The 13,585-nt window shown below is 32.8% G+C and overlaps 1 pseudogene; it reads right to left on the minus strand.

The window, feature by feature from the left end:
• Window positions 1–1,010: 1,010 nt before the first annotated feature.
• On the minus strand, window positions 1,011–2,532 carry LOC131047932 (probable cinnamyl alcohol dehydrogenase 7/8; annotated as a pseudogene).
• Window positions 2,533–13,585: the final 11,053 nt, after the last annotated feature.

Consider the following 13,585-nt stretch of genomic DNA (forward strand, 5'->3'; position numbering starts at 1 on the left):
TCAGGATCCATACAGATTCTGATTATTGTCAAATTTCTTCTTGGGCCTGGGAGGAGTCTGCTGTCATAAAAAGGTTATAAATAATAGCATTGATTTGTACAGGGGACATAGGAGGACAATTATATGTTGCACCTTTCCAGATTGATGGAAAAGAGAACAATTATATGTTGTATCTTCGTCTTTAAGAATTCTCGAGTACAATTGTGTATTGTATTTCTAGGAGATGAGACACAAAAGAAAAGTAGACCCTAGGCCCTAAACCCTAAACCTTAAAAGCATGGCCAAACAATGGAGATATGCAGCTAATGGAGCATGGGGCAGAGTGCATCCATAGCCAAGGTCTTGTTGAGTAGAACAAGGGGCAGATTGTATCCATTACATCTGCACACTCACTATATATGCCAATTTACTAAATAATATAGGTAGTAGGCAATTGCCTTAGCTACAATCTGGTTTTTCTATCTTCAGAAAGTTTTCAGGATAAATATGCTTTTCTTTATTCTTCTCTTCCTCTCTTGACTGTTTAATTTCTGATTAAGTAGCAAAGTACAAATTCTTGGTTTTGTGATTTCTACAAGCATAGATTTTGAGTAATTAGGAATCATTTGCCATCATGACCAAGCTTTAATTTAAACCATACTTCGTTCTACTGCTGAGCTATATGCTTATTATAAATGGCATCCTAAATTTGTTAGGAGATTAGTATATAAATGGTATTTAAAACATTATTCTAAACTTTCCTTAGTTAACCTTTAAAAAAATTCAGTGACTTAAGAATTATTCTTAGTTTAACTTTGTATTAAATATTTTGGTTTTTCACCAGTTAGATTGAACAACTCACAGCTTCTCTCTTTTTGAATCCTCAAACTTGCCCTAGTCAAATTGAAAAGTAAGCATATGGTACCAGGTACAGAGCACAAAATATTGAATTAAGATTACCATTAATCAAATATAAAAACTTGAGCAAGAGCCAAACAAATTAGCAAAGAATGGGCATTCCTTATTGACCCTCAAATGCCATTGGGATCATTAAAGAGAATCGCTGATAAGCTTTCATCTGTAAAACATTCCTGCATTTGGGTAGCATCATTGCTAACAAGGTATTCATCTGCACCAAGAACATCGAGTGCCTCTTCTCTCTTCCTATTAGAAGAGCTTATAACAGTCACATGATGCCCAAATGCCTTGGCAATCTTCACACCTATGTGCCCTACGCCCTCCAACCCCAATATTCCACATCTCTTCCCTGCCTCTGCAAATCCAAAATGCTTTATTGGACTGTACACTGTAACCCAAGCACATAACAGGGGTGCTGCTTGTTCCAGAGGCAAACTTTCAGGAATGTGAACTACAAACCTGTATGATTTAAAAGAATCATCGTTACATTTACACATTGTCATGGAAGATATAAAGTTATTAACCAGAGCCAAGTTCTAGAAGCCTCCATTTTGAATGAGATCAACCATAGATGTAACACTACACCCAACTGTTTTCTGTCTAATGCAATTCTAAAACAAAATTGTCATACAAACAGTCTCTAAAACAGGTAAAGACACAGAGAACGAAATAGGTCCTGTGTAGCACCTTGCCCTGAAGATCATATATATAAACCATAAAAAGCTGTCACTCACTATACTTTTTTAGCCTAAGTGAAGCAGAATAGAATGCCCAAAGCCTAGGAAAAGACACAAAACAACTGACTTTCATACTTACATTTGATCAACAACCATGGTGCTAGAAAATCCCCCATGTGTAGGCTTGCCATCAGGGTAGACACCATTGTAAGTCCAAATCCTCTTACTGCAATATTGCTCCATTTTTCTACTACAGGCATTGCAACTTTTGCATGAACCAACAATGCAACCAACTCCCACATGCTCTCCTATCTTGAATTTTTCTACTTCTTTGCCAATTTCAATCACAACCCCTACAACTTCTTACCTGTTGTCAAAGAAATTTTAAACCATGAACTTAGTTGAAAAAAAGCAAGCACCGCCCCCAAAATAGCAATCACTAACATATACATAGACTCACCCAGGGACCATGGGGTAATTAGACATTCCTTTTTCATTTCTGATCTGATGCAAGTCAGTGTGACATATGCCACAAAAAATGACCCTGAGCACCACGTACTGGGGACCTGGAGTCCTGCCATAAAAACATACTACATTAATGCTTTGTTTTAGAGGAATGAACAAAAACGATGGCAGATTATTTGGTCAAAATTTACAACAGAAGCAGTTTGATCGACAAAGACTAATGAACACTCTTGTTTGTTATCCTGATTTATCGATTGGATCTTTTAAAATCATTAAATTATTTTCAATCTTGAATCCCATAGACTGCTTGATCTAGTGAATGCCATGAATAAATAAATTTCTTTCATTCACTTGCCAATCAAAGTTCAAAGAACTTAAATAAGAGAAGATCATAGCCAACCCACCGAAGAATATAGTTGTATGGAGATAAATGACCAGAAGGGTCTCTGGCTGCATATCCTGTAACAGATCTTTCACACTCCAAGCTACACATCTTATATTTTACTTCTTCAAGACTTAGTTATTACAGAGGAAATGACAGCAAGCAGCACGCAGATATACCAGTCTTACAAACACGTTCTTATACAACATTTTTTTTTTCTGGGGCCCTTTTGGAGCGAGAAGGTGGCGACCAATCTCTTAGGTGGTGGCGAAAATAAAATTAATAATAACCCCTCACGTTTGCAAAATGGACATGTACCGACTATCCAAATTTTAAAATGCGATATCCTATCAATAAGCATTATAATAAATATTAATAATATATTATATTATAAAGTAATCTTATAATGGGGGAGAAAGGTAATTTGTGGGGATAATATTTTGATGGGATAAGGTTATATAGTTAAGTAATCTTATAATGGAGGAGAAAGGTATTTTGATGGGATGGTATTTTAATTATCACTTTGTCATTACAGTGATGGATGAGAATGAGGTATTTGTTGCTCTTGTTTTTCATTTTCTTCATTCATGTTACTATAACCTTGGGTTCTCTTGTTGTGATGGTGTCTACGCCACAGAACAGAAAAGGGAAGAAGAGCTCTATTGAGGTGACCTAGAATATGCCACCAATAAAGAGGGGGAAAGGTAAACAAAAGAAGTGAAGAGTATCTAGAGAAGAAATTAGTGATGATTTTGCTACATATTTAGAGGAGATTTAACAGCCTAACTAGAGGTTGTGGGTCTTATGCATTTGAAAGCTTAACAAAGAAATGGATAAGGCTCCATGTGTTGTCATTATCTCAACTATGATGAATTTGTTGCTTGATATAGAGCACATGTGTGGTAAGAGAAACATTTGTTATGATGAACATAGCTTGAGTTATGCTTCAATGTTATTGATTGTTGATAAGTCATATCTACTTAATAATGATATTGGGGATGTGGAACATTAAGCAAGGGTCTATTTCAATTGCCTACTAGACCATTTGCATGCTACAAAGTTTCATTAGGTCTACCTCCAATAGGTTATGGAGGGGATTGCCAAGCAATTGAAGTTATTTCTCTTCTATGAAGTTAATTCTATTTTTTTTTACTATTGTTAATATAGAGTTTTGAAAAGGTCGTTGAGGTTGATTAATATAGCAAATTAAACGTGTTTAATAAATGTAATAAGGGCAATTGCTTGTCCATAAAGCATGTGTAATTTTCTTTGGCCCCTTGTTTTGGTTGTGATTGATACCCTTTGATGGCTTTGTGGAGGGGAGGTTGTAGTGATTTTCCTCCCCACTTTATAAACTTAGGATGCATAGCGAGCTTATCATCTATTAGGTATAGAGGTTTATTTGAAAGTGTGGGGGTTTGTGTTAAGTTTGGTACTAGTTTTTGTATATACTTTGACTAGTTTATATTAGTAGATAGTTTGATTATGGATTTTCTTTGCTAGATGCTTGGTGTATTTTGGTTGAAGACTTATCATCCACTCTTCTTAGGGGTGATGGTATGAGGAGAAGCTCATTCTTGGAATTGGTGAACTAATTGCTACCAATATTTAGAATTTTTTCACTTTCTTTCTAGCCCTTGGCCCTTAACCAAGTTTATTAACATAAAAGTATTATATAAATATATCTCTCTTTTATTTTCAATAGTTTAATTACATGTATAACAAGATTGTATGTTCGACATCAAATAATATGATGGTGATGTGATTTTTTGTGTGATGAAGTCCGCATTGGATAGTTCAAAGTAACACTCAATAACCACGGATGTATGGTGCTTTCTATAGGGGAGATAACTTGACTAATAAAAATTTGGCAATCATATAGAAGGTCTCGAGATGAATGATAACTAAGTCAGATATGTGTCATGACCCTTTTTCAAACACCAAATAAAAAAGGTTGTTTGCCCAAGGAAATGTCAGAGTTTGGGAATCAAAATTATTACTTCACACATGCGAAAGAGCTATTGGAGATCAAGAATTGGGCATGTCTCTTGACTCATATTTAAAATATATTAGGCATTGAGGTTTGAAAATACTACTCGACTAATACCAAGAAACTATCAGAGGTTAGGGATCATGGTTGTTGTCGGACACATGCCAAGGAGCTACAAAGGTCAAGCAATGTTGCAACCCAACGCATGATAGGGAATTGTTAGAGGTCAAGGAATGGGGTTGCTACCTGATGCATTCCAAGGAGCTATCAGAGGTATCAAGGTTGTTATCTGACATATGTAAAGGAGTTATCAAAGATTGGGATCGTGGTTGTGTTATGATACATGCCAAGTCAAAAGGAAGGAGAAACTTTGAACATCCTACACAAAATTTTGTAAGGAGTATAAGATCAACCGATGATATAATGTGTAAAATTCAAATTTGGGCCTTTGCATCATTTAGTTCTAAGACAACGAGTTTGATATTTTAGGTGGGAAGCATATAAAACTAGGAAAACATTTCAATTATAGGGATTCATGTTATGTTATTGTATCTTCTGAGCACTCTATGTTCAAGTGATATTTTGTGGACAAAGAACCATAAGAGATTGTGCTCAATAGAGAAAAACCAGTTGATTGCTAGAATCAAATGACAATAACCCTTTGGTTCTTGAGGGCATTCTCAGTCAAGGAGTGTATTGGATCTTCAAGTTATAATACAATTCAATCTTTCTATGAGTGCATTTGTTGCAAATTTGTAAGTGTTGTTTCTTGTTGTTGTAATGATTTTTCATAATAGTCTTTTGCTTGTAGATATTTTACCATAATCAATAGCCATTTATGTTGGAGTTTGATTCATTCTATGCAAGTTAATATTTTGATTAGCTAGTTGGTATATGCTATTTGAGTATCATAAATTGTTGTTGTTTGAAAAGAAATGGGTTAAGATTGTTGTTTATGCTTCAAATCTAGTGACGATTGTTGTTTTGTTGCAAATATATTAGTTTTCCTATGAATGCTTGCAAAAATTATTATTGTAGAAGTATAAGTAGAATAATAAACAATAAGCGGATCTATATGCACGCCCTCATAACACTTAAAGAAGAATAAACTCCATAAAAAGAAGATGAATATCATCAATAGTATATCCCAAATTTGAAACACGAGACTTTATAAACAAGCCTAAAATGTTTGTCAAGTATTCATCCCAAGTAGTCATATCTAGAAGACAATGCATATCCTATTGTATTGAATCACAAGTAGTTATGGATGTAGTATCATAAGTATCATCAAATAAACAGTATATGGAAGATTAATGTATGTCATTGGATTACATTGTTCATCCTTAAATGATGTATCCACACAAGACACTTGAGAGTGAACATGAAATTAATCTATCGATGTTGGTTTAGAAGAATTTCACAAACTAATTTCATTATCAATGTGAAGATATCTCAACTCAATAAGATCATAAAGAATTTTTAAAGCATCAAGTTTCTTTCGTATTCATTCATTTATTGTATTTTTTTCTCACAATAATCACACTTAACTTTTCATGGATCAAGAGACATTAGTAAAACAATAAAAGCACAAGATTACGCTTTAAACTCGCTCAATCATGAGATCCCTAGCAATATATAATGTTGGCACTTTATACTTAGTGTAATTATAGGTATAAATTGTTAAATTAACAAATTAGACTTTATCTTGGTGCATGTAAATGTTAAATTAGGCTACAAAAATGAAGTACAATTTTCAGATAAAATAAGATCAATTTGATTACACCACTATAAAGTACATAAAAAAATATGCATTTTAAAAAAATTACACCAAAAAATGTTATTGTTTGAGCTAAAACCAAGCTTTTCAATTTCCTAATATAAGAATTGCTTGATAGCACCCATAACAAGATGTTACCTTGTCATTCGTCCCTCATAACAAGAGTGAGTTGCCTTGCAAAATTTTAAGTTGAGTCCTTTTCTCCCTCTTTTTTCGGGAATCTTGTTAAAAGTTCATTGGTTCAATCCCTAATCCTCTTGTAAATCATTTCTAAATCCTTAGCATTACATTTCAATGGTCGGTTTGAACCTCATGAACCCCTTGAACCATCCTCAAAAGCGTTCATAGTGTTCATTTAGGTACCGCAGGTTCTAAGTTGTGTCTAAGACATTTTCAAGCTAACATTCATATCAAGTGTTTTGCAGCAGCTCTATTTCACGGTCGTGGATGATGTTTCATATACTCTTTCTCTAGACTGTGAACCATTTGAACCTAGTTCAAACAGTTCAGTGATGTTCAAAATGTTCGATGAAATTCAAAGGTTCAACGCGCAACCAAAATGGAAAGGCAAAGCAATCAATGAAGCATATGGGTGCAGTTTGTGTTTTTGAACCTCGTAGGTTCAAGGTTCAAGCTCTGCAGGTTCAAAGTTCAAGCAGTTCAACTGTTCCCTAGGTACAGATGGTTCGACAAGGCCAAGTTCAAAAGTTGTCACGATAAGACAACTCAAATACTTCAGATGGATTTAAATCCCATATGAATTATCATTGTTCATCTCAGCTATATCTATAATTATCAAAATCTATAGAAAGTCAATTCTAATTTCAAATAAATCAGTGTGTTTGAGAGCAGAAGATGTGAAAATCACTAAGAACATTATTTTGACAAGTCTGATTTTATGACAATCATATAGACCCGCACATAGTAGCACATATCTTTTTACTCAAAAATTATTTTTGAAATCGCTCCAGTCGGAATGCAGAAAACTAGGTTACAACCAACATATCCAAAATTGAGAAAGATCCAACAGTGCAAACAAAAGTTACGGCCCCCGCACGAAGGCAGATTTTGACTGTAACAAATATTTTCAGTCCGCCCAGCATAAAGAATATTTTTATTTTGGGATAAAATATTCAAGTGCCACCTGTCCAAATATTCTTAGAAACTTTAGAGAATTATATTTCTAATGTTTATAAATATTTGATGTTATAAATAAGAGTAATGGGGAAAGTGAAAAGCATAAGTTAAAAGGTTTTTCAAGATTCAGTTATAAAACTGAATAAAGAGCTCATGTAGCTATTTATTGTGAAAGGATTGAAGGAGGTGGGGTTCTTCTTCTTTTTTTTCTTCCAGCATCCTGTGGGTGAGAGGGAGTAGATTTTTATTTGTAAGGGAGGAGTTGAAGCTTTTCTAAGCAATGTTTTGTACAGAAAATATCAATCTTTGAATTGATTTTTAGACATGAATAGAATGCAAATGATATCTTCAATCTTTGTGTTGTTGATATTCTTCTCATGACTGTAGCTGGACTTTGAGCCTTTGCAGTTGTTTATTAATGTCTTTTCTGCTATAATCAATTATGTATGTGGATTTATTACAAGTCTGTGTGCTTGAAAGTAAGCCATATTGGAGCAACAACATTCTCTATTAGTTTTTAGTCCAAATGATATCCATAAGTGCAGACAATTAAACTTTGATTTAATGGTCTTCATTTATATTTGTTTTGTAAATCTTTGGCATTCATTTTCATGGCTATGGATTAATGTTATTTTCCTTTATTACTTTCTAGTTAAAAGCATATCAACAATTTAATTCCTTGTAAATCTTCTAAGAGGGAGTTGTACCTCTCAATTCAGAGGAAGATTATCACTTCAATGATAATCTATCCAACTGTTAGTTCTTTTTGTCCTTCATTCTAGGCATTTTGAGTTATTTGTATAGTTATTTTAGAAGGACAAATCTGTTCACTAACACCAGGAAATAGTTAGATAATGTGCATTTTTTGCACTACATAGGGGAAATCAAATAGGAAAAACCCATGTTCACACCATCACACTATAGCAAAAAATGCACCTTTATTTCTAACATGCTTGAAATGTAACCTATAAAATGTGTAAGTCATTGGATTTGTATCTTATGTAGAGGATAAAATAATTTTTACATTCCATGTATAATAAGCATTTTTACATCTTTATTATAGTTGTTGGATGATTGTTTTGAAGGTTGTTGACAAGACATTCTTACAACATTAAAATATTAAAATGCTGCTAGATTTAATATGCTTTCTTATGATGCTTTGAAAGTTGTTGATGATAAAATTAAGAAGTGCCCAGTCCATGGCAAGCTAGAGGTTTGATTGGATTGTAGAAACACCTATTCTAACTATCTCCTAACATCAAATAGTACCATTTGTCATTCTATTCATAACCCATTCCCATTTCTTAGTCACCTTTCAAATTCCCCTTTCATTACATATCCATAATAAAATAAGTATCATGAAATATTATTTTTTCTATTAAATAATTAAAAATCTATTTTATTATTCATTTATCCATGATCAAATAACTTCAATATCCATTGTTCATAAAATCTTCAAAATACCCACTCAAGATTCCTTTGTACCACCTCATTATGTCAGCACTATTTTTACTTTGTGCATACCCATTTATCTAAAATAAATAAATAAATAAGAGATAATTATCCTCACCCATTTGTTACTCTGATGACTATTCTTAGCCAATAAATATTTCTCTTTCTTTCATTCGATTGCAACTATCCATTAAGATTGAATAGGGGAAGCATACTAGTAGTGGTTACAGCTAACTTTGCACACCCATAGATCCTAAATGGTACATTGAATTTCGATGATTTTGTTGTTGTTGTCTGCGTATGCGACTTAACTACTTATAACTATTGTTCTGGTTTCTAAGTAGTAATGACACTCACTGTGGGATCAGTTATGTGCACAATGGTAAAAAAGTACACATTTCAAAGTGTCACTCGATACCTACTGAAAGATGTTCGAATAACTGTCCACTCAAAATTATTAGTACTTGTGGATAAATGTCTCAATAGTTGTGAACAAATGTCCCAGTAGTGGTGCACAAATGGGCCAATTATGGACCAAAAAAGATAAAAAAACTGATTGGCTATTGGTACATGTAAAAATTATTAATGAGCTTTCCATTATCATTTTTTTGGCTCCTTTAAAATTAGTAATTAGGGGGTTGGGTGCACAAGGAATGCACTGTTATTGGAATGCGGTCCACTATTGGTGCTCTTCCCCTATCTACCATGCACATTTCTATTAGCAACTTTATAATTCAACCCCTTCATCTTCCATTTCCATATACTTGAATAATCATTTTGTAGGTGCATATTGTGAATTGTCTACACAACTAGTAGAATGCACCTGACAAGACATTTTTTGTATTTATTAAATAAATTAAAAATTAGTTGAATATAAAAAAAATTTATCTTGTTAGGTGCATTATGTTGATTGCATAGATGTTGCCCACATATTGTTGGTTTAAGTACCCACATTCTAGGGGAAGCATACTAGTAGTCGTTATATCTAACTTTGCAAACCCACAGATTCTAAACAAGACATTGGATTTTGACAACAACAAAAAAAAGTTGTTGTCTTCGCATGTGAACTAGCTACTTATAGCTATTGTTTTGGCTTATGGCTAGTAACGATACATTTTGTGGAATCCATTATACACACAAGGGTCAAAAAGTAGACATTTTAAAGTGTTGCTCGATGCCTACTTAAAGATGTCCCAATAATTGTGCACTTAAAATTGCCAATACTTATACATAAATGTCCCAATAGCCATGCTCTATGGGTGCCAATAAAGGTGCATAAATGGGTCAATTATGGTCCAAAAATGCTAAAAATTTGGCGACTATTAGTATATATGAAATTTATTAGTAAACTTTTAATTATTTGTTTTTTGATTTTTTAAAAATTGATAATTAGAAGGTTGCATGTGCAAGAAGTGAACGAATTGATACTCTTCCCTTATCCAATAACACATCCAATTTCGAATGAAAGGTTTTAATTCAAATCCACATAAAAGCTCACATAAAATGCTTGTTTTTTGGTTCTATAACTTGTACTTGTTCAATTGGCTAAGATATCAAGTACATCAAACTTTGAAATGTTAATTCTCGTGTTGTTGGGTTATGACATTATAGTTCATCATGCATGTCATGTCACAAGTTTTCATTGCTTCTGTTTCCTCATCACGAGCTTTCTATCACTTTTATCAGTCTCCTTGTGGATGGCCCAGTGGATCCCATGCCTTTCACCTCTTTTAAAGCTTAAAGTCTTTACTTTATACGCTATCCCCATTCTGAACTGGTTCAGGTTTCCTTACATAAATGTATATCTGACTTTCTCCTTGCATAACTTTTTCTCTTACAGAAGTCCTTTTCCTTCAATGGAGCGGAGGAACGTATTTCATTTTTGTACGCACAGTTTCCTATCACATGACATTCATCTTCCAATATACATTTTCCTTCCAATAGCCAGCCAAAAGTGATGTTGATATTAATTAATTATATATATATCAAATGATTTGATTTGATTTCAATTATGTTCATGAGTCCAAATCGTCTATGTGATTATTAAATGTATTAGCTGAGTAACTACAGAAAGATTTTGAAAATTTGTGAGGCATATAACATCTTTTAGAAGGTTTTTTGTTCTCTTCTAGAACTGAGTAAGCAAACTTTCTTAATTCTTTAACTTTATTTTTTTCAAATAATTCTAACGTTAAATCAATTTTTAGTGTATAGATACATTTAGGGTTTATCTTATAGTTATTTGGTTAAGAGGTGGAGTCGTTGTTGTGAACACCAAGGTTCAAATCCCTATTGAACCATTGTGATCGCACGATTATGTCTTCGTTGATCCAATGTGCAACCAGGTTTGAGCCACAACATTGTTACTTGGGGATGAGGTCCCTTGTTTGTGACATCACCGATTCATAGCTCTGGGTTAAAAGCGTTTCACATGGTATTTGAGGGTGTGTCGTGTCAGTGTCACTGATCACATTAAAAGTTTACCCGACAATAAATATATATATAGATACATCCATGTACTTTGGACATTCAACATGAAACGTTCCTTTGTTTCGACTACCTTTGTATTGCAAGAATTATAACCCTCTCTTTCCACTCTTTTGTTGGTGTTCATTTGTTTGTCTCACATCCAAGCCTATGAGATGAGGATCTTCTCCCTCCATTTTACTTCAATCCCTGCATATGATTTTTGCAATCCCTATGAGTTGAGTTGAATTGTGAAATAAGTCGTTGCTTGTTTTTTCCTCCACATCACTACTCTAAACGTATTATTTCACATAATCTTTATGTCTTTGCTAAGGCTTGGACATTCGTTTAAGCTAGATTTGTTTCATCCATGTGTTCTTCCTTCTATGCAACAATTGAAAGAGTTGAGAAAAACAATGTCCTTTTAAATTCTTCCAATGCAAAGCATGTGCCTTATGTGCAAAGGTGAGAAGGTTGAAGTGGTATTCTCGTGTAAATTAAGGGGTTCCTTTTACTTGACCAAATTTCAACTTAAAATCAACATCACACTCCAAATTAAGAACTATGTAGTTCAATTACTCTTGAAAAACATTTCTTTCAACTTAAGTCTCAAAACATTTCTTTCAACTCAAGTCTCAAAACATCTATTAATATAATAAACTCTTTCATTCTCTAGTCATACACCTACCCTCATGTTTAGTCAAAAAAAAAAAAAAATTTAACATATGGAATTGATGTTTGAGAAGCTTGATTTATTAGAAAAGCATATTGAAAATAAATAAAGAAACTACTAATCTTAGATGTTCATATTTAACATTCAAATCACCCATGTGACATGCATATGACCTATATAACCTCTTAATTACCATACATACTAGATATTAACATGGAAATGATTTTCTCAATATTGGTTAATAGATACACTTGATTTATTTGGATTCGTTTAATCTCTTTATGGGAGATAAACAAGTTATTTATTCAAAATATAAAGAAAAAAAAAAACTAAAAGATTCTTTTGTGTCAATTTTGGGCATGTTCTTATCCGCTTTAAAACAAAACAAAACATATTACACAAAATCATCACATTTGTTATATTCATTCCTTAAAAATAAGCACTAAAGAAAAATTTATATTTACATACTCTCCTAAGAAATTAAGAGACATTTCAAATATCATTTATCAACTTACAAATCTTCATGAAATGTGAGTACAATGAATGACTTACAATTTGTTTGAAAAGACATTTGACCTTCTCACTCAATGAAAATAAAATTTCTAATATAATACATTAAGAATAATAAAAATATTATCATACAAAAATAATATTTGATTTATACAATAAAAAATGATATGATTTATATTCCAAATTTTTAATCTTTATTTTCATCATAAATGTTGTGATTTAATTTCATATTAATAATAATAAAATCATTAACATAAGTGATGTAATTTGACTTTATATCAATAATAATAAAATCAAGATAAGAGGTGATTTGATTTAATATTTTTTTTAACTCTTTAATTTCATCCTAAATGATTTTGATTTTAAATTCTTAACCTTTTACTCTTTATATATCATCTCCAACAGATGTGTTCAAAAGTTCTCACATGAATATGAAAAGGACATGATAATGTACATTGAATGTACCATGTTAGATATCAAGCCTCGAGTAGATGGAGGTGATTATTCTCCACACAAAACAATCATCTGTACAATAGCAAAAACCCTCAAAACATGATGGATTTCCATAGGATTTTCACTCACCCAATTTTCATAATTTGCCTCCATAGTGATGTTAAAATCAAAAAATCGATTGAAAAACCATTGTGTTATGCAGATTTCGATTTTTGGATAGGGTGTTGTTTTGTGTGGAGAATAGTCGCAATTTAAGTAGATCACTAGTTCTTAATATTGCATCATGTTGGTGTAATTAAGGTATTTTACCTTGGTTATTTCTCACCTAGTTCCTAATTACACATCACTTAAGCTTACTTAGGGAATTGCATAGGAGTAGTTGGAGCATCTCCACTTTAGGTGGACTTATCACATTATCATATTCACCTTTCATGGTTGCACTTTTCCACCTTTGGTGGGTGATCCACCTTTTGTGGTCTTATCATGTGATCACTTTTCCACTTTAGGTGAGATGATAGGTTGTCATTTTTGTCTTATGTCATAAGATTATGAAATTTGTCATTATCTTATGCATTCCTATGTTCTCACCTTAGCTATATAACCAAGGGTTCTCCTATGTAATATTTATCTATTCATTACATATCCATTGTAATCTAAGGAATGTTACAAGCTAGGGTTGTCATTGCACCAAAATATCAACATGTTA

This window comes from Cryptomeria japonica, chromosome 3 (genome assembly GCF_030272615.1).
Source record: "Cryptomeria japonica chromosome 3, Sugi_1.0, whole genome shotgun sequence".
Lineage (NCBI taxonomy): Eukaryota > Viridiplantae > Streptophyta > Pinopsida > Cupressales > Cupressaceae > Cryptomeria > Cryptomeria japonica.